This window comes from Choloepus didactylus, chromosome 14 (assembly GCF_015220235.1).
Source record: "Choloepus didactylus isolate mChoDid1 chromosome 14, mChoDid1.pri, whole genome shotgun sequence".
Taxonomy (NCBI): Eukaryota; Metazoa; Chordata; class Mammalia; order Pilosa; family Megalonychidae; genus Choloepus; species Choloepus didactylus.
Genome location: NC_051320.1, coordinates 69,162,184 through 69,181,966, shown reverse-complemented (window position 1 = coordinate 69,181,966; position 19,783 = coordinate 69,162,184). Strand labels below are relative to the sequence as shown.

Here is a 19,783-nt window from a genome sequence, read left to right as displayed (position 1 = left end):
ACTGTATTTTATGTATGATTGTTCTGTAAACTCACAATTTCTCTATTAAAGAAAAAAACATTTTAAAAAGGGACGGTGGTTGTAATAGTGTCAAGAAAACCATCTTCAGAGACTGAAAAACTAATATGCCAGTGTTATTTAGAAATAAACATCAAGGTTTACAAGGACAATTCCACTGAAGTCAGGCTAATTCCCAATAGCAAGGAGTTCCTGTTCGTAGAAATAAAAGCTCTTCTGCAAGTTTCAATATTGTCACTGACATGTGACAGATGGTAGAAAGAACTAGGGCCTCACTGAGATAAATCTTAAATGGTATAAATATATTATAACTAAATGGTGCTGTCCCTTTTCTTAATTTCTGTATTATTAAACTATTCTGCCTTCTGACTGCCCCTTCGCTGCCTCCTTCACTTTCTTTTACTCCTTTCTTTAAATGTAAATGTTGACCTTGCTTGCTCTTCCTACCCCACTTTTGTCCTCTCTTCCACTCCAACTCCACCACCTTTCTCCAAAGAAACTATTTCCATATAAGTGAAATGAGGCTCCTTGTTTCTAAACTGTATAAAACTGTGTTTGAAAATGAACACCTTATCCTGACCTACTGACAGTTCTGATTGCTTATTTGTTGTTGGTGTTTTTAATGACAACTCTGCCTTTTTCAGTATTATTGCTGTAGATTCCTTTAGCTCCTCTTCTCCCTCAGAGAACATTTTCACTGAGTCACCACAACCTATAGATTCATCTCTGATAGATTGAGGGTGATGCCAAGGGAATAGATTTGAGGGCTACTGTACAGGGGAAAAGACAACACATTTGACAACTGACTGGACAGAGAAGGAAAAAGTAACAAGAAGGCATCAGAGATGATGTTCAAGTCAATGAGACTAGAAAAATCTTGTGCTTTTCTTAAATATGAATCTGAAAAGTGGAGGTATGTGAGAGAATATACATACCTACCACAACACCATCAGCACCAGTTTTAAGCTTATTACGTGTCAGGCATTGTGGCAACCATTGAATAAATTTTGTCACATTTAATCCTCAAACCAATGGAGACCTTAGTATCTCAATGTTAAAAATGAGGAATATGAGGCTTGGAGAGTTTCTATCACTTTTTCAAGCTTAAATGGCTGGAAAGAGTCCTGTAAGAATATGTTCCCATAAAATGAGGAGAGAAATCATATTTCAGAGCATTAAATAACGATTAGAACATGGTAAACTGGAAGCAAAAGATATGTTATACTGACTTGGCAACAACCTAGAATAAAAAGAAGAGAGAAACGAGAATTTTCTTGGGTTCAAGTAAAAATTTCCTGTCACGTGTAGATGTTTATTAATTGTCTTTCTCTTTCCCAAAGGTTTATAAATGACTTATAGTGCAATAAAGTGGAAAAAAAAAATAAAGAAATGTAGATGATGAGAGAATAAGGTAAAATAGTTATATGATCCTAAACAAAAGTTATATACAAATTGGTAAATGATATTTAGGAGTTGTTTACATACCCAACTTAAATATTATAGCTGACAAAGCAAATAGGGAAAGACAACCATTTATCTCATTGTCTTTGAGGGCTGAAATACCTTGCATTGTTCTTTATAAAGTGGATACTGAGTAATAAGTACTGGGCAGGTTACTTTCAACAGCTGCCTGCAATGAATAGAACAGTAAACTGAATAAGGCTGATTTCTTGTGGTGTCCTCCCTTCGAGGTGAGATTTTAACTGCAAGGGGCAATTTAGTGAAAATAATGGTTCAAAAATAATATCCAAGTATCATGTTTAAATTTTACATGAATTAGATATGTTGGCAAAAAGATGAGAAAATAGGGGTAGATTGAGAAAAGGAGATTAGTATTCAAGTGTGAACAAAATCTCACCCAAGAAAGAAGAGAAGCTATTAACCGAATCATGGAATGTAAGAGCTACATAAATTAAGACTCAGGCTATAAGCCATCTTTTTTATTCAATACTCTCACTTTTATAAAAAGCAGGAATCATATTTATGATGGTTGTAAATTCTTTGAAGGCACAAATAATGTGTTGTATTATTTTTGTTATTTTTCATCAACCCTACAGTACCAGAAACAGCTCTACACTGACTTGAACCTCAAGAAATGTTTATTGAATATTTATGTATGATTGCTTTTTGTAGATTCTAAGATTGACTGTGTCAAATACACACATACACACATTTATTCATTCAACAATCATAAAATAATTGGGAGGCATAAAAAAGATTGCATTTCATAATTCATATTCCATATATTGATTTATTTCATAAGAATTTTATATTTTTCTGCTGATATTAATCATTTATATATAGCCTTATTTGCTCATTGCTTTCAAAGCATATGTGTGTATGGTTCATAAAGTATTTTTTGCTATTAGAAATTACTGGCTGTGGTGCTGGAAACAGTAATGGAGGGAACATGCTGAAATAGTAATTGAAGTTTTAAAATGACTATCCACTGTGCATCTGAACAAAGAATAGTCCTCATGTCTTATGGGTGCTTGAAAAGAATAAATATGCTTTTTCCCAGACAGCAGCATAAATAGCAGTATCAGTGCTCCACACCTTTGAGAGGTTATTAATATAGCTGCTGTCTATGTATTGCATGGTTGAGCAATCAAGAAGTGGTGATTTTAAAGGGACAGAAAGTTCACAGAAATAGCAAGTGATGAATTAAAGAAAAAGAGCAACTGAGAAATTAATATTAATATATTTTACACAAGCACAGACAATAATTTATTTCCCTAAATGGGATATGAATATGAGATATTTACCGGTTTATAGTTATGGAAACAATTATTCTTTTGTTGGAAATTTTGTAGATATTCAAAAGCTAAAGCTCATGAAAAGAAGCAGCTTTATGCACTTGAATGGCATATAGAATTCTTATTTTAGAGCTTCTTGATGTGCAAAGAAATAATATTTAAGAATTAATAATTTTGCTTACTTAGAAACATTTAAGAGTTAATACTGATAGATCATAGGAAATTTTGACTAATGTTCAATCAATATTTAATCAGACAGCCCCAAATAACCAAAGATTTTGTCTGATGAGGCACAAGGCAATGAACCATTCATAGGAGTAATGGAAGGGTTAATTAAGGTAGGATTAGAAAAGAAGACAAATGGGAAAATACTGAAAGCTGGGATACAAATCATGTAGCCATACTTCAGTCCCTTTATTCAGTTCAATCAAGGTATTTGTTTATTCATTTATTAATGTGCTCCTTAATTCATTTGTTCATTCAACAAACAGTAATGAACATGAGTAGGTGTGCCAGATTAAATACAGTACAGGATACACAGTATGTAATGGTTTTTATTATTTTGTATTCATTTACAAAGCACACAACATTTGAAACCAAGTAGTATATGTTACACTCTTTCATGTACAAATGAATTATAATACTCTGAGGAATTCAGATAAGAAAATTTATTTCCATGAAAATTATTTTGGGTTTTAATAGAGGAAGTTGGATGTGGAAGACTTAGAGAAGATGTATGAGCAAGTATAGAGAATAAAACCACAATGTATACTGGTCTCCCTGGAGAATGAGGTGGGGGAGGATAAGCATTCCAGTTTGATTAGATATGTGAAATGTGTAGCGTGAGATAAAGCTTAAAAGGTTATGTTACATAACTCTTCTGTTGAAGTGGCTATAGAGACATCCCTAATGCCCCGTTCCCAATGTCACCAATCTACAGTGGAAGCTCTAATTGCTTCCTATGTTAGAACTGTCTCATGTCTTTTATTTTAGACTTCAATTTATCATTCATATTACCCACAGATTAATCCCACCAAAATCTCACGTTTGTCTTGCCCAAGTATGTTCAAAGTCCCCATGTTGTTTCCAGTTTCATCCTGTAAACCAATAAAATGAAATGATCAAGAAGAAGGACTCAAGGGTCAAACTGTGCCAATTCAAGTCCCTGACTGCCTACTTACCTACTTTCCCCTTTATAATTCTCAGATCTTATCTGTAAGGTGGATTTACAATATATTAATATCTGCTTTATAAGGAATTGAGAATTTATATGAGAACAGAATGAGTTAATCCCTGTAAAAACACTCAGAATAGGGCCTGAAACACAGCAAGCACTTAACGTGGCTACTACTGCTGCTGGTGGTGGTAGTAATGGTTAACTCATCTGATTCTCAAAATCTTCCATGATTTTTCTTCATCCAGTTTTGTTTCTTTAGCTCTTACCAAGAGTTTGTCCCATTATCGCAATACTGAGAAGTATCCCAGCCTCACTGTTTTTTGTATGTCTGCCCTGTCCTTGAGTGACCACATCTAGTAATGATATTCTGTCCACCCTTCAAATCTTACTCAGTTTTCACCTCCTTCAAAAATTGTTTCCTATTTCAATTACTCTTTATCTCTTCCTTCTTTAAAATTACCTTACATTTACTGTCCTCTCTATACAATTTGGCGTTTAATCCTATTCTTTCTGGTAATGTCCCCTAATCATTGCATGGGCTGCGGAATTGCTTCCTCAACCAAACTACCTCAGGGAGAACCCAACAGTAAAACTTCTAAAGTACTTGATGTTGAATGGATCTGCTTCCACTTTTGTAAAAAAAGGACAGTTATTGATGTGACTTATCCATCCATTACCTTTGATTCAATAAAAGGGTCATAATAGGGTTTAAGTCCTTTCTTGATATATGAAGTACAAAATGGGTGTACAAGTTATATAATAGGTGATTGCTGGCCAAACCTAACAGCTATGACCTTCACTCGTTAGTATGAATTAAGGGCTGTTGGGGTCTTACAGTTTTCAAAGCTCTTTCACATGTTTCAATTGCCTATTCATATTCTATTCTTATTCACAATGTTCAGTTCAGTGACCACCACACCCATGTTTTTGTACACATAATAGATGCTAAATAAGCATTTTTAATAAATACTGTGGAATATTTAATTAATTATAACAAACTGTTTAAGAAGGTAGTAATGTGCTCATTGTAATAAGAGAAAGTTGTGGTGGAAAGCTTTCTGTTGTATATAAGCAATTGGAAATTTTGCCCAAGAGCAAATGAGAACCTGCTGAAATTTATCAACCAGAAATGGATATAGCAGGTGTTTCCCTGTAGTCTTAGTTGATGCCTTCTAAGTTTCATGAAATAATGTTACAGATGAGATGATGCATAATAAGGATGATATTAGCAATTAATAGTGACATATGGTGAAAAAGATAGACAGATGGTCTAGATATGGAAGATTATCACACATTCATATTTCTTGGTAGTCATTACTTTTTCTAAAAGCAGTACTTGGAGATTTTATTATATCATTTTGATTAGCAAGTTAATTTTACTGAGTTCTAAAAATTAATAAAAATTTTAATAAGATGCCATTTAGATGTTGTTTGATGAAGATCAATAATAACATTTATATACACCTTATTAGTAGAAAATAGATTATTTAAAATTCAACAGTACCTAAATAATAGGAAAATTTGCATTTCAATAGTGTCCTTCTAGCAATTGTTTAGAAATATATGCCACACATTTTTCCTAGCTCACAAATTATTAGGGAAATATGCAAATAGTGACCATATAAATGGTTCAGTTTGTTATAAAGGGTGGGGGGTGTGGGACTCAACAGATAATCAAGAAGAACTTTCTATTTTCAACTCAGCCATTTCCTGGGAGCATGGCCTTGCTCATCTTGCTAAACGTTTCCTAGGCTTCATTTTACTTATTTGTAAAATAATGGGGGTGTATATAAAGGTGATTACTATGGGCTTCTACTCTAGCGGTAAATTCTAAATATTCTTAAGTTCAGTTATGCTTTCCTGGAATGTTAGAACATGTTAGGTAATATTAAGTCCAATGTTCTTCCTCACCTTTGCAATCACAATGGTTACCTCAGTTCCTAGCACACAGCAGGCAATAAAAAAAAAAAAAAAAAAATGACAATTTCAGTTTCAGTTCTCTGTGGCACTATGTTTAGGGTAACAGTTTGCTTTTTTTTTTTTTTCCCAAGACAAATGTTGGTTTTACTTAGTGCCCAAACTGGTTTTCAGTCATTGAACTGCTTCAATATAATTTAAAGTCTGAGGATTTTCATAACTAATTTACTACTAAAAATATAAATTCATATTAAGGACATGATTATCTCTGTTTATACACTCCCTTATATTAAATGTACTTCTGTACTATGTTAATTTAAACAATGCATCTCTAGAAGAATATAGTTGATTATAATGTAATACTTGAATCTGCTATATACTAAGGATTATCATTCTGAGAGTTTTAAAATGAGAAAGAAATATTTTAATTATTAAAAGTAATAAAAATTCAAGGACAGTTGGAAAAGAAAAAGGAAAACAGCTGTTTGACTTTTAGTTAATATAATTTTAAAAACCTCACTATTTTACATTTAATGGGGAGAAAATGGAGCACATTATGAGTAAAGTGCAAATAACTAAGAAAATGAAAACAACAATCTAGTGAACAATGGATGCTTTAGTTGAATTAAACAAAAACTGGAAGAATAAAAAAGAACTTAAATGCAGTATCTTTTTGAAAGGGGGAGCAAAAGGAAAACTAATGAAATCAGAACAGGGAATTCAAAAATTAGAGGAGAAATTATTCATCTGAAGGAAATTATATAGAGTTTTTAAAAGGAAATGAACTTTTTGTATTTGTAATAAATCTGTGAAAGCCCTCAAAATTCACGGGTGATGTTGAAAATTGTATTCCATGTTTTTGTTGACAGAATGTGCTATTAGCACAAAATACCTGGAAGATCTATGATGATTTAGTAGTCTTTCCACTAATTCTGATCACATGAAGAGAAGGAATAACTAAACAGACTGAAATGATAACACCCTTACTTAGTTTCTCCACTATGAAAACTCATTTTGGTTTAGAATAGCAGCAAAGCTAGTTCTAGGCAGAAAGATTTATAGAAAAAAAGTGATTACAATGTGACCACTATAATTCTGTTGTTTTGTATATCACTCAAAAAAAAAAAAAAAAAAGAATTGTACCTAGCAAAGAAACAAAACCAATACAACACAGAAATAGATGCAAGCCTGGGAAAGACATAGACAACTAGAAAGAAAGAAAAGGTGTGGGCAAATACATACAGACATGATCAGTGAGAATGGGGGATAATTTTAATATTCAAATTGAATTTATTTGATGTTTTAATATGACTTTTATCTTTGATATGAAACATACAGAACTTATCACATTTTTTAGACATCTTTCCTTATATTAAGGCATAAATTATGTTGAACTGCTTAGCTAACAATAATTTTTGCAGTTCTAGGTATATAGCATAAGTGTTCTCAACAGCTAACAAAGCCTGGCACGTGGCAGACACACACACAAATACTTGAGTGAATTAATGTATTGTTTATGCTATGCTAGACCCAATGTGAGAAACACAGAATAGAACCAAATAAATTATGCCTTTGAGGAATTTACAATCTTATTGGAAACAGTCCATATGGAATAAACCAAGCAGTAAACAACTGTAAAGCAAAAGAGAAGTGGTTGCATAGACAGTATTTAAGGCATAAAGACAATTCATAATAAAGGAAGGGATGAAGGCAGAAATGATAATATAAATCTTTAGGAAATAAATTCCATTGACTATGAAAATATCACAACTTTGAGTTGGAAATTATTATATATCCCTTTATTTTAACATTCATTCATTTACTTATTTGATAATCATTTTATTTAAAGCTTGCTATTTATTAGATAAGGGGAGAGAAAAGCTGAGTTAGATAATATCCTTCCCTCAGTGCGATCCTGGTCTATGTCAGTGGGAAAAACATCAACAAATCTATATCATTGCCATACATAACAATAAGGGATATAGCAGATAAATGAAACACAGTGCTTGGGATTCAAAGATGATGGGATAACCACTCTGACTAGAAGAGTTGGGGACATTTCATAGAAAAGATGGATGTTTGACCTCAGTCTTTAAGAATGAGTAGGGATTTAAGAAGGACAGGCAGAGAGACTGAAAGATGGTAAGATATCCAAGACAAAGATAACTATGTTTAAAGCTACAGAGTCATGAAAGGGCCTGTAGCAGGTTGTGGTGGATTGAAGCTGTATGTACCCCAGAAGAAAATATGTTCTTAAATGTAATCCATTCTTGTGGGTGTGAACCCATTGTAAGTAGGACCTTTTGATGAAGCTACTTCAGTTAAGGTGCGATCCACCTCATTCAGGATGGGTCTTAATGCTATTACTGGAGTCCTTTATAAATGAAGTGAACACACACAGAGAGAAAGCTACAGAAGCCAGAAGCTGAAATCAACAAAACCTGGGAGAGAAGGGAGAGACCAGTAGACACCGCCAAGTGCCTGGCCATGTGACAGAGGAGCCAGGGATCACTGGCAGCCAGTCTTTGGGAAGATAGCATCACCTTAATGATGCCTTGATTTGGACATTTTCTCATCCTCAAATAATTAGCTAATAAAGTCCCATTGTTTGAGCCATGGTATCTGCTTTAAGCAGCCTAGAAAGCTAAAACAGATTTTGGTACCAAGTATGGGGTGCTGTTACTGCAAATACCAAAAATGTGAAAATGGCTTTGGTATTGGGTAATGGGTAGAACCTGGAAGAATTGTGGTTACTTCAAAGAGATTGTTGGTAGAAATATGGGTACATGATGTGAGTGTTACTAGAAACTGGAAGAATGACAATCCTAGTTTTAACGTTGCATAGAATTTGGAGAAATTGAGTTCTGATATTGGATGGAAGGCAGAATTTATAAGTAATGAGCTTGGATATTTAGCTGAGCAGATTTACAAGGTAAGTGTGGAAAGTGCATCCTGGTTTCTCCTTGCAGCTTATAGAAAATGCAAAAGGAAAGGAATAATCTGAACACTGAACTCTTGGGCACACAGAAACCAGAAAATGATGGTTTAGAAAATTTTGAGCTTCTGGAAAGTGAATCTGCAGAGAATGGTGCTCCATGTGAGGGTTTAACTGAATATGGACCCTGTCAGGCATTTTAGTGCAAGTCAGGATTGGAAATGCAGTAATCTAGGAAGGATCTGTGGAAAGTCATGCTGTCTGATAGTTTGGACATCTACATACCACATGCAAAAATGTAAGTTTTATTTTGTGTGAGATACTAAAAGGGACAGAAAAGGAATAGATTGAAAGAAAAAAACACTTCAAAGGCAGAGCCATGGAAGCTGAGGTTTGGCCCAAAGATATCTTACTGGGCCAAGAGAGTGGGGCCACCCATGTACGTGGAAAGGTTAAGTCTCCTCTGGAGCTTGGAGAGGGTGGGCATTCCACCCTGTTGTTTAGGCAGAGTGCTACAACCCCAATTTTCTCAGATGCCTTGAGGATTGCAGAGGGTCTGACCACCACCCTGATGCTTGATGAGAGTGAAGCCTAGAGCCTGACTGCCATTCTGATGCTTGGAGAGGGTAGAAACACTCCAGTGTTCTGGGATAGCATGGCCACTGCACAAGCACTTGGAAGGAGTGGGGCTGCTGCTTCATCAGGTCCCAAGGATGAAACATCATTCCATAGATGACTCTCAGACCTTGACATCTAGTGGAGTATGCTCTGTAGGGTTTCAGAATTGTTTGAGACCCATGACCTTTGCTTTCCTTCCAATTTCTCCCTATGGATATGGGAATGTTTATTCTATTCCTGTTTCTCCTTTGTATATTGAAAGCAGGTAACTTTTTTTCTAGGTTTCACAGGTCCACAGATGGAGGGGAATTGTGTCCCAGGACATACCACACCTAAAACTGATTTTGAGACTTTATACTCGGCATTGTTTCTGAAATGATTTAAGGCTTTTGGGATATTGTGATGAAATGAATTCATTTTGCATATGGAACGAACATGTTTTTTTTGGTCCAGAATGTGGAATGTGGTGGTTAGAAGCTGTATGTACCCCAGAAAAATATGTTCTTAAATCTAATACATTCTTGTGGGTATGAACCCATTGTAAGTAGGACCTTTTGATGAAGCTACTTCAGTTGAGGTATGACCCACCTCATTCAGGATGGGTCTTAATCCTATTCCTGGAGTCCTTTATAAATGGAGTGAACACACAGAGAGATAAAGCTACAGAAGGAAGAAGCTGAAATCAGCAAAACCTGTAAGAGAAGTGAGAGACTGGCAGATGCTGCAGTCTGTCTTGCCATATGGCAGGGGAGTCAAGGATCATTGGCAGCCAGTCTTTGGGAGGAAAACATCAACTTGATGATGCCTTGATTTGTACACTTTCTCAGCCTCAAACTGTAAGCTAATAAATTTAAACCAACCCGTTTCATGGTATCTGCTTTAAGTAGCCTGGGAAACTAAAACATAAATTAATTGTGAAAGAGCATGAACCTAATTGGGGGTAAGAAAAGTTGGGAGATATGATGGTATATGTAGTTAGATAGATGGATTTGATCATCAAGAGTATTTTATGCCAAGGTAAATACTAGGTTTTACCTTCTATTTATAAAAAATGAGGGAGGTTTTCATTTTTGTTTTTGCTTATTTTAGGGCAGGACGATATATTAATGTAATATATTTAACAAGCATTTATTAAGCAACAATTATGTACCAGCCAGATACTCTGCTAAGCAGTGGGAATAAAAAATTGCTAAACAAAATCCTTATCCTGCAACAAATTTGCTCTCAGTAGTGGAGGCCAGGGAGGAGATTCCAAAGTATTACACTGTTAATACTTTATCATAAATTTCAGGCTAGTGCTATATAAAAGTGAGTTCCCCAGAATGAACAGTTATTAGAAGGAAGGCTTGACAGAGAAGGAAGTACCTTATCTAAGCCTAGAAGATGTAGTAGACAAGGCTAATGATAGGAATGGTGGTAGCTATGAAGGATGCACCAGATAGAGGGAGCCACATGGGCAAAGACATAAAATATTAGGTTTCGTGTATTTTAGAAAATGAGGTATTAACAGAAAGAGTCAACAAATGTAGGATATACATTTTGGAGGCTATTATAATAATCCAGATAAAAAAATAATATGACTTTAGATTAAATCAATGATAGCAAAAATACAGGTTAAGGGGATGGAAGAGAAGTAGACTGAGGGGGTCGCCAATATGAATGGAATCAAAGGAGGAAGTCGAATGTATGAAGATCAAAATGGAACAGCTAGAAACAGAGATAGAAAACAGGAAAGAATGGAGTCCCAACTTCACAGAGAAAGAGATTTTTTTATATTGAGTATGGTCAATGTTGCAAACGTCAAGAAAAATAAGGTCAAAGAAGAACTCATTGAATTCAACAAACATAGGTCACCAGTGACCTTGATAAAATAATTTTCATTGGAATTATTGATGTGGAAGCCACGTGGCAATAGTGGGAGAGTAATGAGATTAGAAAAATTGAGGCTTAAAATGAAAACAAGAATCCTGACTGTGAACCAATGGCAAGAGCTTGGTTAGTAGACAGAAAGGAGCATTCAGCTAAGGAAAGGTTGTTTTTAAGATGTGAGAGGCTTAAATAATAAGGGCAGAATTCCAGTGCTGTGTGAAAGGTTGAAGGTACTGACAAGAACTGGGCCAATTGGAGCATCAAAGTCCTAGGAGGTGAAGGGTCTGGGATTCAGAATAGAAGGGCTGGCATTGCCCTTTGATGGATAACTGACACATCCTTTCCTTTGAGGCAAGAGACAATGAAGAAAATACCGGTACAATTACCTATAATTTTACGTATGGAAAAGGGCAAGAAGGCATCATTCTCAAATAGTGGACCCCAATTTTTTTTTTCTCTAAAGTGCGTTAAGTTATCTGAGGAGGGAGATAAAGAAATCCAGCAGTTCTGTAGTAATGTAGAGTAACTGAAAGTGAATTTGATAGCAGTAACGAGCTGGGGAAGGTCAGCAAGCAGTCAGCCTCTGAGAAACAGGGTCATATCCTCAGGGTTTCATTTAGCCAGTGGTCCTTATCCCTGGCTGCACATCAGAATCAACTGGGAGAGCTTTTAAAATAAAAGGTTCTACCCTAGACCATTTAAATCAAAGTCTCTGGAGAATAATTCAGTTACTACATCCCTCTGTGAGGTAAAGTGGTCAATGTAACTGCTTTGAGGATTCAGGAAACAGCTTCTGGTTTCATGGAAAGTCTCTCTCTTATTTCCAAGGAGTAATGTATTCCCTGGCATGCTGTAGGAACATTTAGTTACACGTATCATATTTCCGTTCTACAGAGTGGCAAAGTGGAAATTTGATGCATTCAGGTCACAAACCAAAGCATCAACTCACCACTCTTTCTTACAGGACAAACTCAGATACTAAAAGCAATATAAATTTGCATGGTAAATATCAAAGATGGACACATTTTCATACTTATCGTGTATTACCAGATGGAAATGGCACTGATTTACTTTTGAGATAAATGTTTCTTGGACAGAAATGAAATGGGGTCACAACTGAATAAGCTGCTCTTCATTTGCACTCCCGCTGTCCTTTCAGCCACCTTAACTTATTTATTCCAAGGAAACAAGACAAGACAAACACAGGATTGAAGCATGCAATATTTTAGCACCTCCTTTCCTTGTCTATTATTGTCTATTGATAATCCAGCTTATGCAGCATTTTCTCTAATGGTTTATCACTTTATTTGATTAAAAATTATTTATTTGAAATCTTACTTGTCTATATTTTTAAGATCGATATTTATTAGTGATTTTTTTCTAAGTGTTCTTTTACTAAAAAATTATTTTCTCAGTTCTGGGGTGGGAATGAGAGATCCTAGGTGATTTCTTGTGTCCCTCGTTTTTAATAATGAGGCCCTGAATCTATTTAAAGATGATAAAAGTTCATGGTGATTTGCTTGACCTTGAGTACATTCCTATTCCACTTTTAAAGGTTAAATATTCATGCTTAGCAGGATCTACAGATATATATATTAATTCTTTGAGATTGAAAATAAACACTCTGATATTCTTTCTTTTAATAACTGTAAACTACATCTTACATCTTCCTGAATGTTTCCACCAAAAAACAGGCAACTAAATCTTTAAATATAAAAAACATAAAGCAAAGTAAATGAGAAACTTTTACTGCTTTTCTAAATCTGCTTCCCCAGTGGTCAAATGTGGCTTTATAGGACTCTAAGGGTTGCTTTCTGAAATGCTTCTCATTTTCCACTGCTTACATTTATTTTGGTCTTTTGTGCATAAAGTTTCTAAATTACATAAGATAATTAAAGCATCATAAAGACTGTATTGTTGGAAAAAATTTTGTGAGGTCTTCATAGAAGAACTCAGTTTTCTTCATGTTATTGACAATAAGGATATTTATTAGTTAATATACAGCAGAATTCATTCTCAGCAAAGCCCACATCTGTTTTTTGTTGGATTTTTTTTTTTTTTAATTTGCCCTTCTAATTATTTTATCTCCCAGGAAGTAATGATGGGACTGGCTATTGTGAACCCATTTTTCTCCAGTAAGGCAGAAATGCCTGATAAGGTCAAAACATGGGAAGAATAGGATTAGCTTATTTTAGAAATTGTAATAGCTGAGAAAGAAAATAGTGGGCATTTTCAGAAAGTGTACATTAGACCTGTCCTAGTTTGCTAATGCTGCAGAATGCAAAACACCAGAGATGGACTGGCTTTTATAAAAAGGGGGTTTATTTGGCTATACAGTTACAGTCTTAAGGCCATAAAGTGTCCAAGGTAACACATCAGTAATCAGGTACCTTCACTGGAGGATGGCAAATGGCGTCCGGAAAACCTCTGTTAGCTGGGAAGGCACGTGGCTGGCATCTGCTCCAAAGTTCTGGTTTCAAAATGGCTTTCTCCCAGGACGTTCCTCTCTAGCAAGCTTGCTCTTCTTCAAAACGTCACTCACAGCTGCACTCCGTTCAGTCTCTCTGAGTCAGCACGTTTATATGGCTCCCCTGATCAAGGCCCGCCCTGAATGGGCAGGGCCACGCCTCCATGGGACTATCCCACCAGAGTCACCACCCACAGCTGGGTGGGGCACATTCCAAGCAAATCTAATCAGCACCAAAAGTCTGTCCCACAAGACTACATCAAAGATAATGGCATTTGGGGGACACAATACATTCAAACCGGCACAAGACCTAAAAGTGATTTAAAACAAATTTATAAAAAGATACTGAATTTAGGCTACAAACTTGTAGATATTAAATCTCAATAGTGATTACAGGTACTAAATACTAGAATCATAAAGTATTTATTCAGAGGAAGACATCTAAATAAATTAAAGTGACAAAAGAGACATGGCTGAGAAACTGGTTTTAAGAGATGTACAATTGCAGATGGATGGACATATGACCAGGACTAAGATTAAATACATGGCATATACGGTAAGAACACTGCCAGGCTGTCCAAAGCCTAAAAGAGTTAAATATATAAAAAATGCTAAACATATAATAATTAAAAATATTTTTATTTACATGAATCAAGGTAGTCCTTTTGTGTGTCACTACCCTAATTTGACATGAAAATGTTTATCCATTTGATCATTATCAATAGCATTTCCCAACGTGATCTTTGAATATCAATACATTTAGGTAGAAAAGGTCTTCAGTGGTAGACAAATAGATGCTTTGTCGTGTTGCTTCACAGAACTTTTCAGAATCTCTAATATTTTCATAGTCTTTTTTTTCTATCATCAAGTAGAGAAATGTAGAATGTTACATAGCTCCAAGAAAATGATTGTCTGGGCTGAAAATTTTGGAAGATGCTTGTTTGGGCTGGTTTTTGCAATTATTTTGTAACTATTCTCAGTGGTATTTTTTGTCTTCTCACATTTATTCTACATACCACTGCTAGAGTGCTCTTACTAAACAGCACTGCAAGTATATCATTCTGCAGACAGATTCATTGGTCTACCACTGAAGTCAAAATTTCTTAAACTGATATTTAGGGTCTCCAAAAAATTGCTCAGAACTTTTTCAACTTTATTTCTTTTTAGTACCAACTATAAACCCTGTTGCAGAAAAATAATTATTACTATTTCCAATATTTCCTTCTGATATATCTCTTTAGTGACATAGGGCCCAGACTTAGCATCAAAACACCTGGTTTCAAGAACCAACTCCTCCACTGAGTGTTTATGGTGATAACATATGACAATATTTATTTTATTATAGCCTTTGTAACAGAAATCGTGCTGACTACTTTGCATGTATTATTTATAATTAACACAATAATCTTGCCTTTTACAGATGAGGAAACAGAGGTCAAGTAATGTGCTCAAGAGAACACAGCACTTAAATACTGGAATTAGGATTCAAACCTAGTTTTGTATGATTTCAAAGCCCATGTTGTTTTTACTATACCACAATGAATTAAAGAGCACAATATTGAAAACTGCAGAATATACAAACCATTGGCATGATAAGTTTAAGTTCGACTTGCAAAAAGTTTTGGCTATTATGAAGTTATTTCCAGATAAGATTGCCTTCATTCCAGCCTATATAAGACTCTTGATTTCCTTAGATGGGAGTTGTTCTTTTCTGTGCCACACAAAACCCTGATTCAGTAGTATTTGTAGATTCTGTCCAAAGAATTTTCCTGAATTATCTTCTCCCTTTTCTGGTTCATTTCCCCTCTGTTGTTGCTTTGGAAAGTTTCTTCTTCCTGTCTTAAAGCAGTTTCTCCTCTAACTCCAAATATCATCATTGATAGGTATTCATAGTTTCATTTTTTATTGTCTTTTTTGTCAAACATTATCAAAAACATTGACATATTAGATACCCAATTATACTTTACTAATTTACCCCAGGAAGCCAGAGATTAATTAGCTTTGAAAGAAAAAAGCAATTTTACATTTGGATGTTCAGGTCCCAAGGCCAGTGTATGGAAGAGGAAGAGCAAAAGAGGAATTTGGATATGTAATGAGGAGAGACAGAAAAGTTGTTGAAACTGAGCAATATGAAAAGAGGCTGAAATATTGAGAAAAGGTGGCTAGGGAGATATCCTCAGTGAGATTAAAAAAAAAAAAAAAGGACCTATAAAAAGAGTTGTATCTAACATGTAATCTTAAATTATTTTTGGTGCTACCATGTAAACTCTCTACCTTGTCCCACCACTCCCAAGCCTTAAGCAATAGTTGCTTTTCCACTAGCTCATATTGGTTTTATTTTCTAGAATGAAGGAGTCAGGACAATGTCTGCTATGCAATGAGACAGGGCAGAAGGAGGATAATGAGATCTTCCATACATTCATCTAGTTTTGTAAAAACAAGGATTTGGAGTCAAAGGAATTATAAACATATAGAAATAGTACTCTCAAAACAAAAGTACGGTTAAGAATAATGGAGTATCTAATGGAGATGTGAACAAATTAATTTCAATGGACACATATCTTCTAGATATTCTCATGGAGGCAACTAACTTTTGCTGAATCGGTCCTACACCAAAGATAAGTACTTGAGTATTTTGCCTAGGATTAAAGGTCTGACAAATAAGCAGGCAACTTCTGTTCCTCAGAAAATAGCGCCACTTTTCAAGTGATGTATCAGACAGGCATCACAAGAGGCAAAAGAAAAGAAGCCAGGGAAGAGTTTAAGGAAAGCTTTTGGTAAGATTTATGTTCTTTACTCAATAAGCAACAAATCCTCTTCCTGCTTTATAATCTTTCCTTGCTCAGATTTCAGGTGTTTGGTTTAAAATGAAAATCCTGTGGCTTGTGTCTTTTATTTTTTTTCTACAGTATCGAAGCTGATTCAGTATGGTGTTGAGTGCTTAACTCCTAGTAATTGAGAGTGGCTAGAGAAGATTAAGTAAGGATAATTTTCTCATTTTCTGATTACTAGAGTTTTTTTGTTTGTTTGTTTACTAGAGTTTTTAATAAAGAAGTTGAAAGTTCTCAGTTATTATAGAGGCTTGATTCATGAAAACAGGGGAAGATAAGTGGGTTGTTCTTTTGGCAAAGTTTTTGATAACAATGCCTGATAGGGGTTCTGGTGATCTAATCAGTAATTATTCTGTTATAGCCACATAGACTCTGTAGATGCCTCAGATTTGTAAGGGATGTATGTCAAGAACAAGTTAAGAGTCTGAGATTTTACTATGTTTGCAAGTTAATAAGTTAGCCTGCCACACTTTCATGGATGTGGCAGAAGTCAAAAGATCCCTGGGTCAGAGACAAAGGACAGCTTATTATTCATAGTGAGAATAGTAGGCATGTTATCAACATTTGTACCATTTCCCTGATCATGAATTCCCACAGGGCTACATAACGAGGACCAAGTGACAACTGAACATGAAGTCGGTTGCACCACAGGAAAGGAACCCTGAGAATTGGAATTCAAATCTTTTATAATGGGATTAAGCATGCCTATCCCTTTGTTCACTATCTATCAAACTGTAAATATATTTGACCTTTTCTCTGGAAGGAAATACTATCTCTATCTTCCAAGGGGGTTTGCAATAAAAACAACTTGAAAATACATTCCAGAACAAAGGCAATCAGTGCCTTTGCAAGATGTGTAGAACTGTAAGAAACCCATGGAAAACTGCCTCCTGACATTATTCATCTCTTATATCTAAACCATCTTAGCTTCTGGCAAACTTTCCCATGAGAATTCCCATTAGTCAGTCATTCTGATTAATTTGAATGAAAGAGGTTGGGACCAAATCCATTTCATTTGCATCATACAGCATTTAATTAAGGTTATTATCAGTAGAATTCCAAAGTTCAGAATGAGGCCAACCTCCAATGACTCCGACCCCACCAGGAAAATAAATCACATAACCATCAGTGTTTATTTTAGAAAGTTAAATTTAAGGAGCTTGCCATAGTTTGTGAGAGCCTCAACAGGGTGTTTTCTTCTAAGAAAGGCCCCAAGGATGATTTATTAATGTCCTCACCCCTTTTTATCTCCTGAGGGCTAAAATATCTCTCCTCTTTCCAAGCCAAGGTTGTTTCTCCCCCTTCACCACCTCAAAATTAATGTGTCCCAAAATTAATGTGTCCCATTCCAGTAACTATAACCTCATTTTCTCCAGCCATCCTATTTTACTACCCGGATATCTCATTCCAACAGGTCAGGAGCAAGAGGAAATTTTATAAAACTTACAGAGACCAAATTTGTCCACCATTTTGGCCCATGTGGATCACCGTAGAGGTACTTAGTACTGAACCAAGTGGTCATTATTCTAATGATCTAGGACTATGTCCATTCAACAAGAGAATCCAGATCATTGATTCAGAGTTGAGTTTGAATCTTCTAGGTTGTATTTTGGCTGAACAGCCACACAGAGGATGTACGAACCAAATAGGTCTGTGATTGCTGTTAGGGAAAATCAAGATATATCATACCGAAGAATGGTCAAGGTGGAATCTCAGTTTTGTAAAATAGGTTTATATTTTAAGCCCCAGTAGTTCATCATTTCCCAGGAAGTGGCCTGGAGGCAATGATACTCTTCTGGGGATGGTCTAATTCAATGAACAAACTTCTCTACTAAAACATGTGGACTAGGAGAGAGAGCGAGGTGAGGTGGAGATAGAATTTTTTAGTCAATTTTTAAGGGGTCATTCCATCATCCAATAATACCAAACGTCTCTGGATGGTATAGAACATGGAAGGTCTATCAAATCCTTTAAAAATCAGACCATTTTTGAATGACTTTCTTGATAAAAGGTGAACCACTGTCCACCATCCTGAAAGCAAAAACATGACACATACTATCAAGGCTCTGGTGTTGTGGCTGCATTTGGCTGATCAAATGGGACCAGAAATACCAAAAGCTGAAAAAAGTGTCAACAGTGCTGAAGCACAACCTATAACTCCAAGAGGAGGTCAAAGGTCCAATGTAATCAGTCTGTCAGGAGTCAGGGACATGAGAAATGCAATGTAATTTCCCTCACCAAAAGTTGCATGGGTCAGCTCTTGACAGGAATCACAAATCTGGAATGCAATGGTCTCCTCTGTACCAGAAACACAGAGTCCTTTATTTTGTGTCCAAATGATGGTGGTTGCTATGTTGTTATATCCAGTAGAATGATGGATCTAGGCAGGAATTGTGGAATTGTGGGTAGTGTAGGCTCATATGGCCTAGTAGATCTCACATAGAAAGGGTCCTTAACATGGGCATCTGCATTAATGACCCATATGGTTCAATCAGCAACCACACTTTTTTTTCACTGTTCACAGCCCCATAGAGGAGTGTCTTTCATCTGCCAAGCTGTAGTTTTCCAAGTGGCAGACCAAGGAGCTAGGAAATATTCTAAGACAGAAAATATATACAAGAAGAAAATTGATAAAGTATATGAGAATGTCCTTGAATTCTTCCCATTGAGTGGAATGACCATGTCCAATTTGGGTTTTGCATAGCTAATGCTGAGTTTTCACAGCTATAACTTCCAAGTGGGCACCACCGGTGAAAAAGGCCCATGTATTTGGAGCAACCTTCGTGAACTGTTGGAACACTGTCCCAAAAGGTTTTGCTTGAGACAGTGGGATGTGAAATAAAGATTTTCCAAAGGAAAATCCCATTTCCTGTAAAGTCCAGACACTGTAGTGCTAAGCTGATTACATTCTTAAAGATGCCATTTCCATTAGCAAATGAAATGGTCCCTCTCCATTTGGGCCCTCCCCACCTTGTTTAGTCCACAAGTCAAAGTTGGCTCACCTCAAAAAGTGACTATAAAGCTGAAGAGTCAGAAGACTTCCCTGCTTTAGGCATTCAGATTTGACAAAAGCCCAGTAAAAAAGTAATAGCTGCTTTTGAAAGGTGTGTGCCTGGTAGCCTTGCCATCAGCAAGTTAAAAACACCAAGGGGCATCTCCAGGTGGAGGTTGCCTCCCTTTGCCAGAACATCCAAT

General features: G+C 35.8%; 1 protein-coding gene across 7 annotated transcripts in view; it reads left to right on the top strand.

Moving 5' to 3' along the window:
- The window catches only part of CSMD3 (CUB and Sushi multiple domains 3), a 1,408,207-nt gene that overhangs the window by 649,346 nt on the left and 739,078 nt on the right, over positions 1 to 19,783 (top strand). The window lies entirely within an intron of this gene.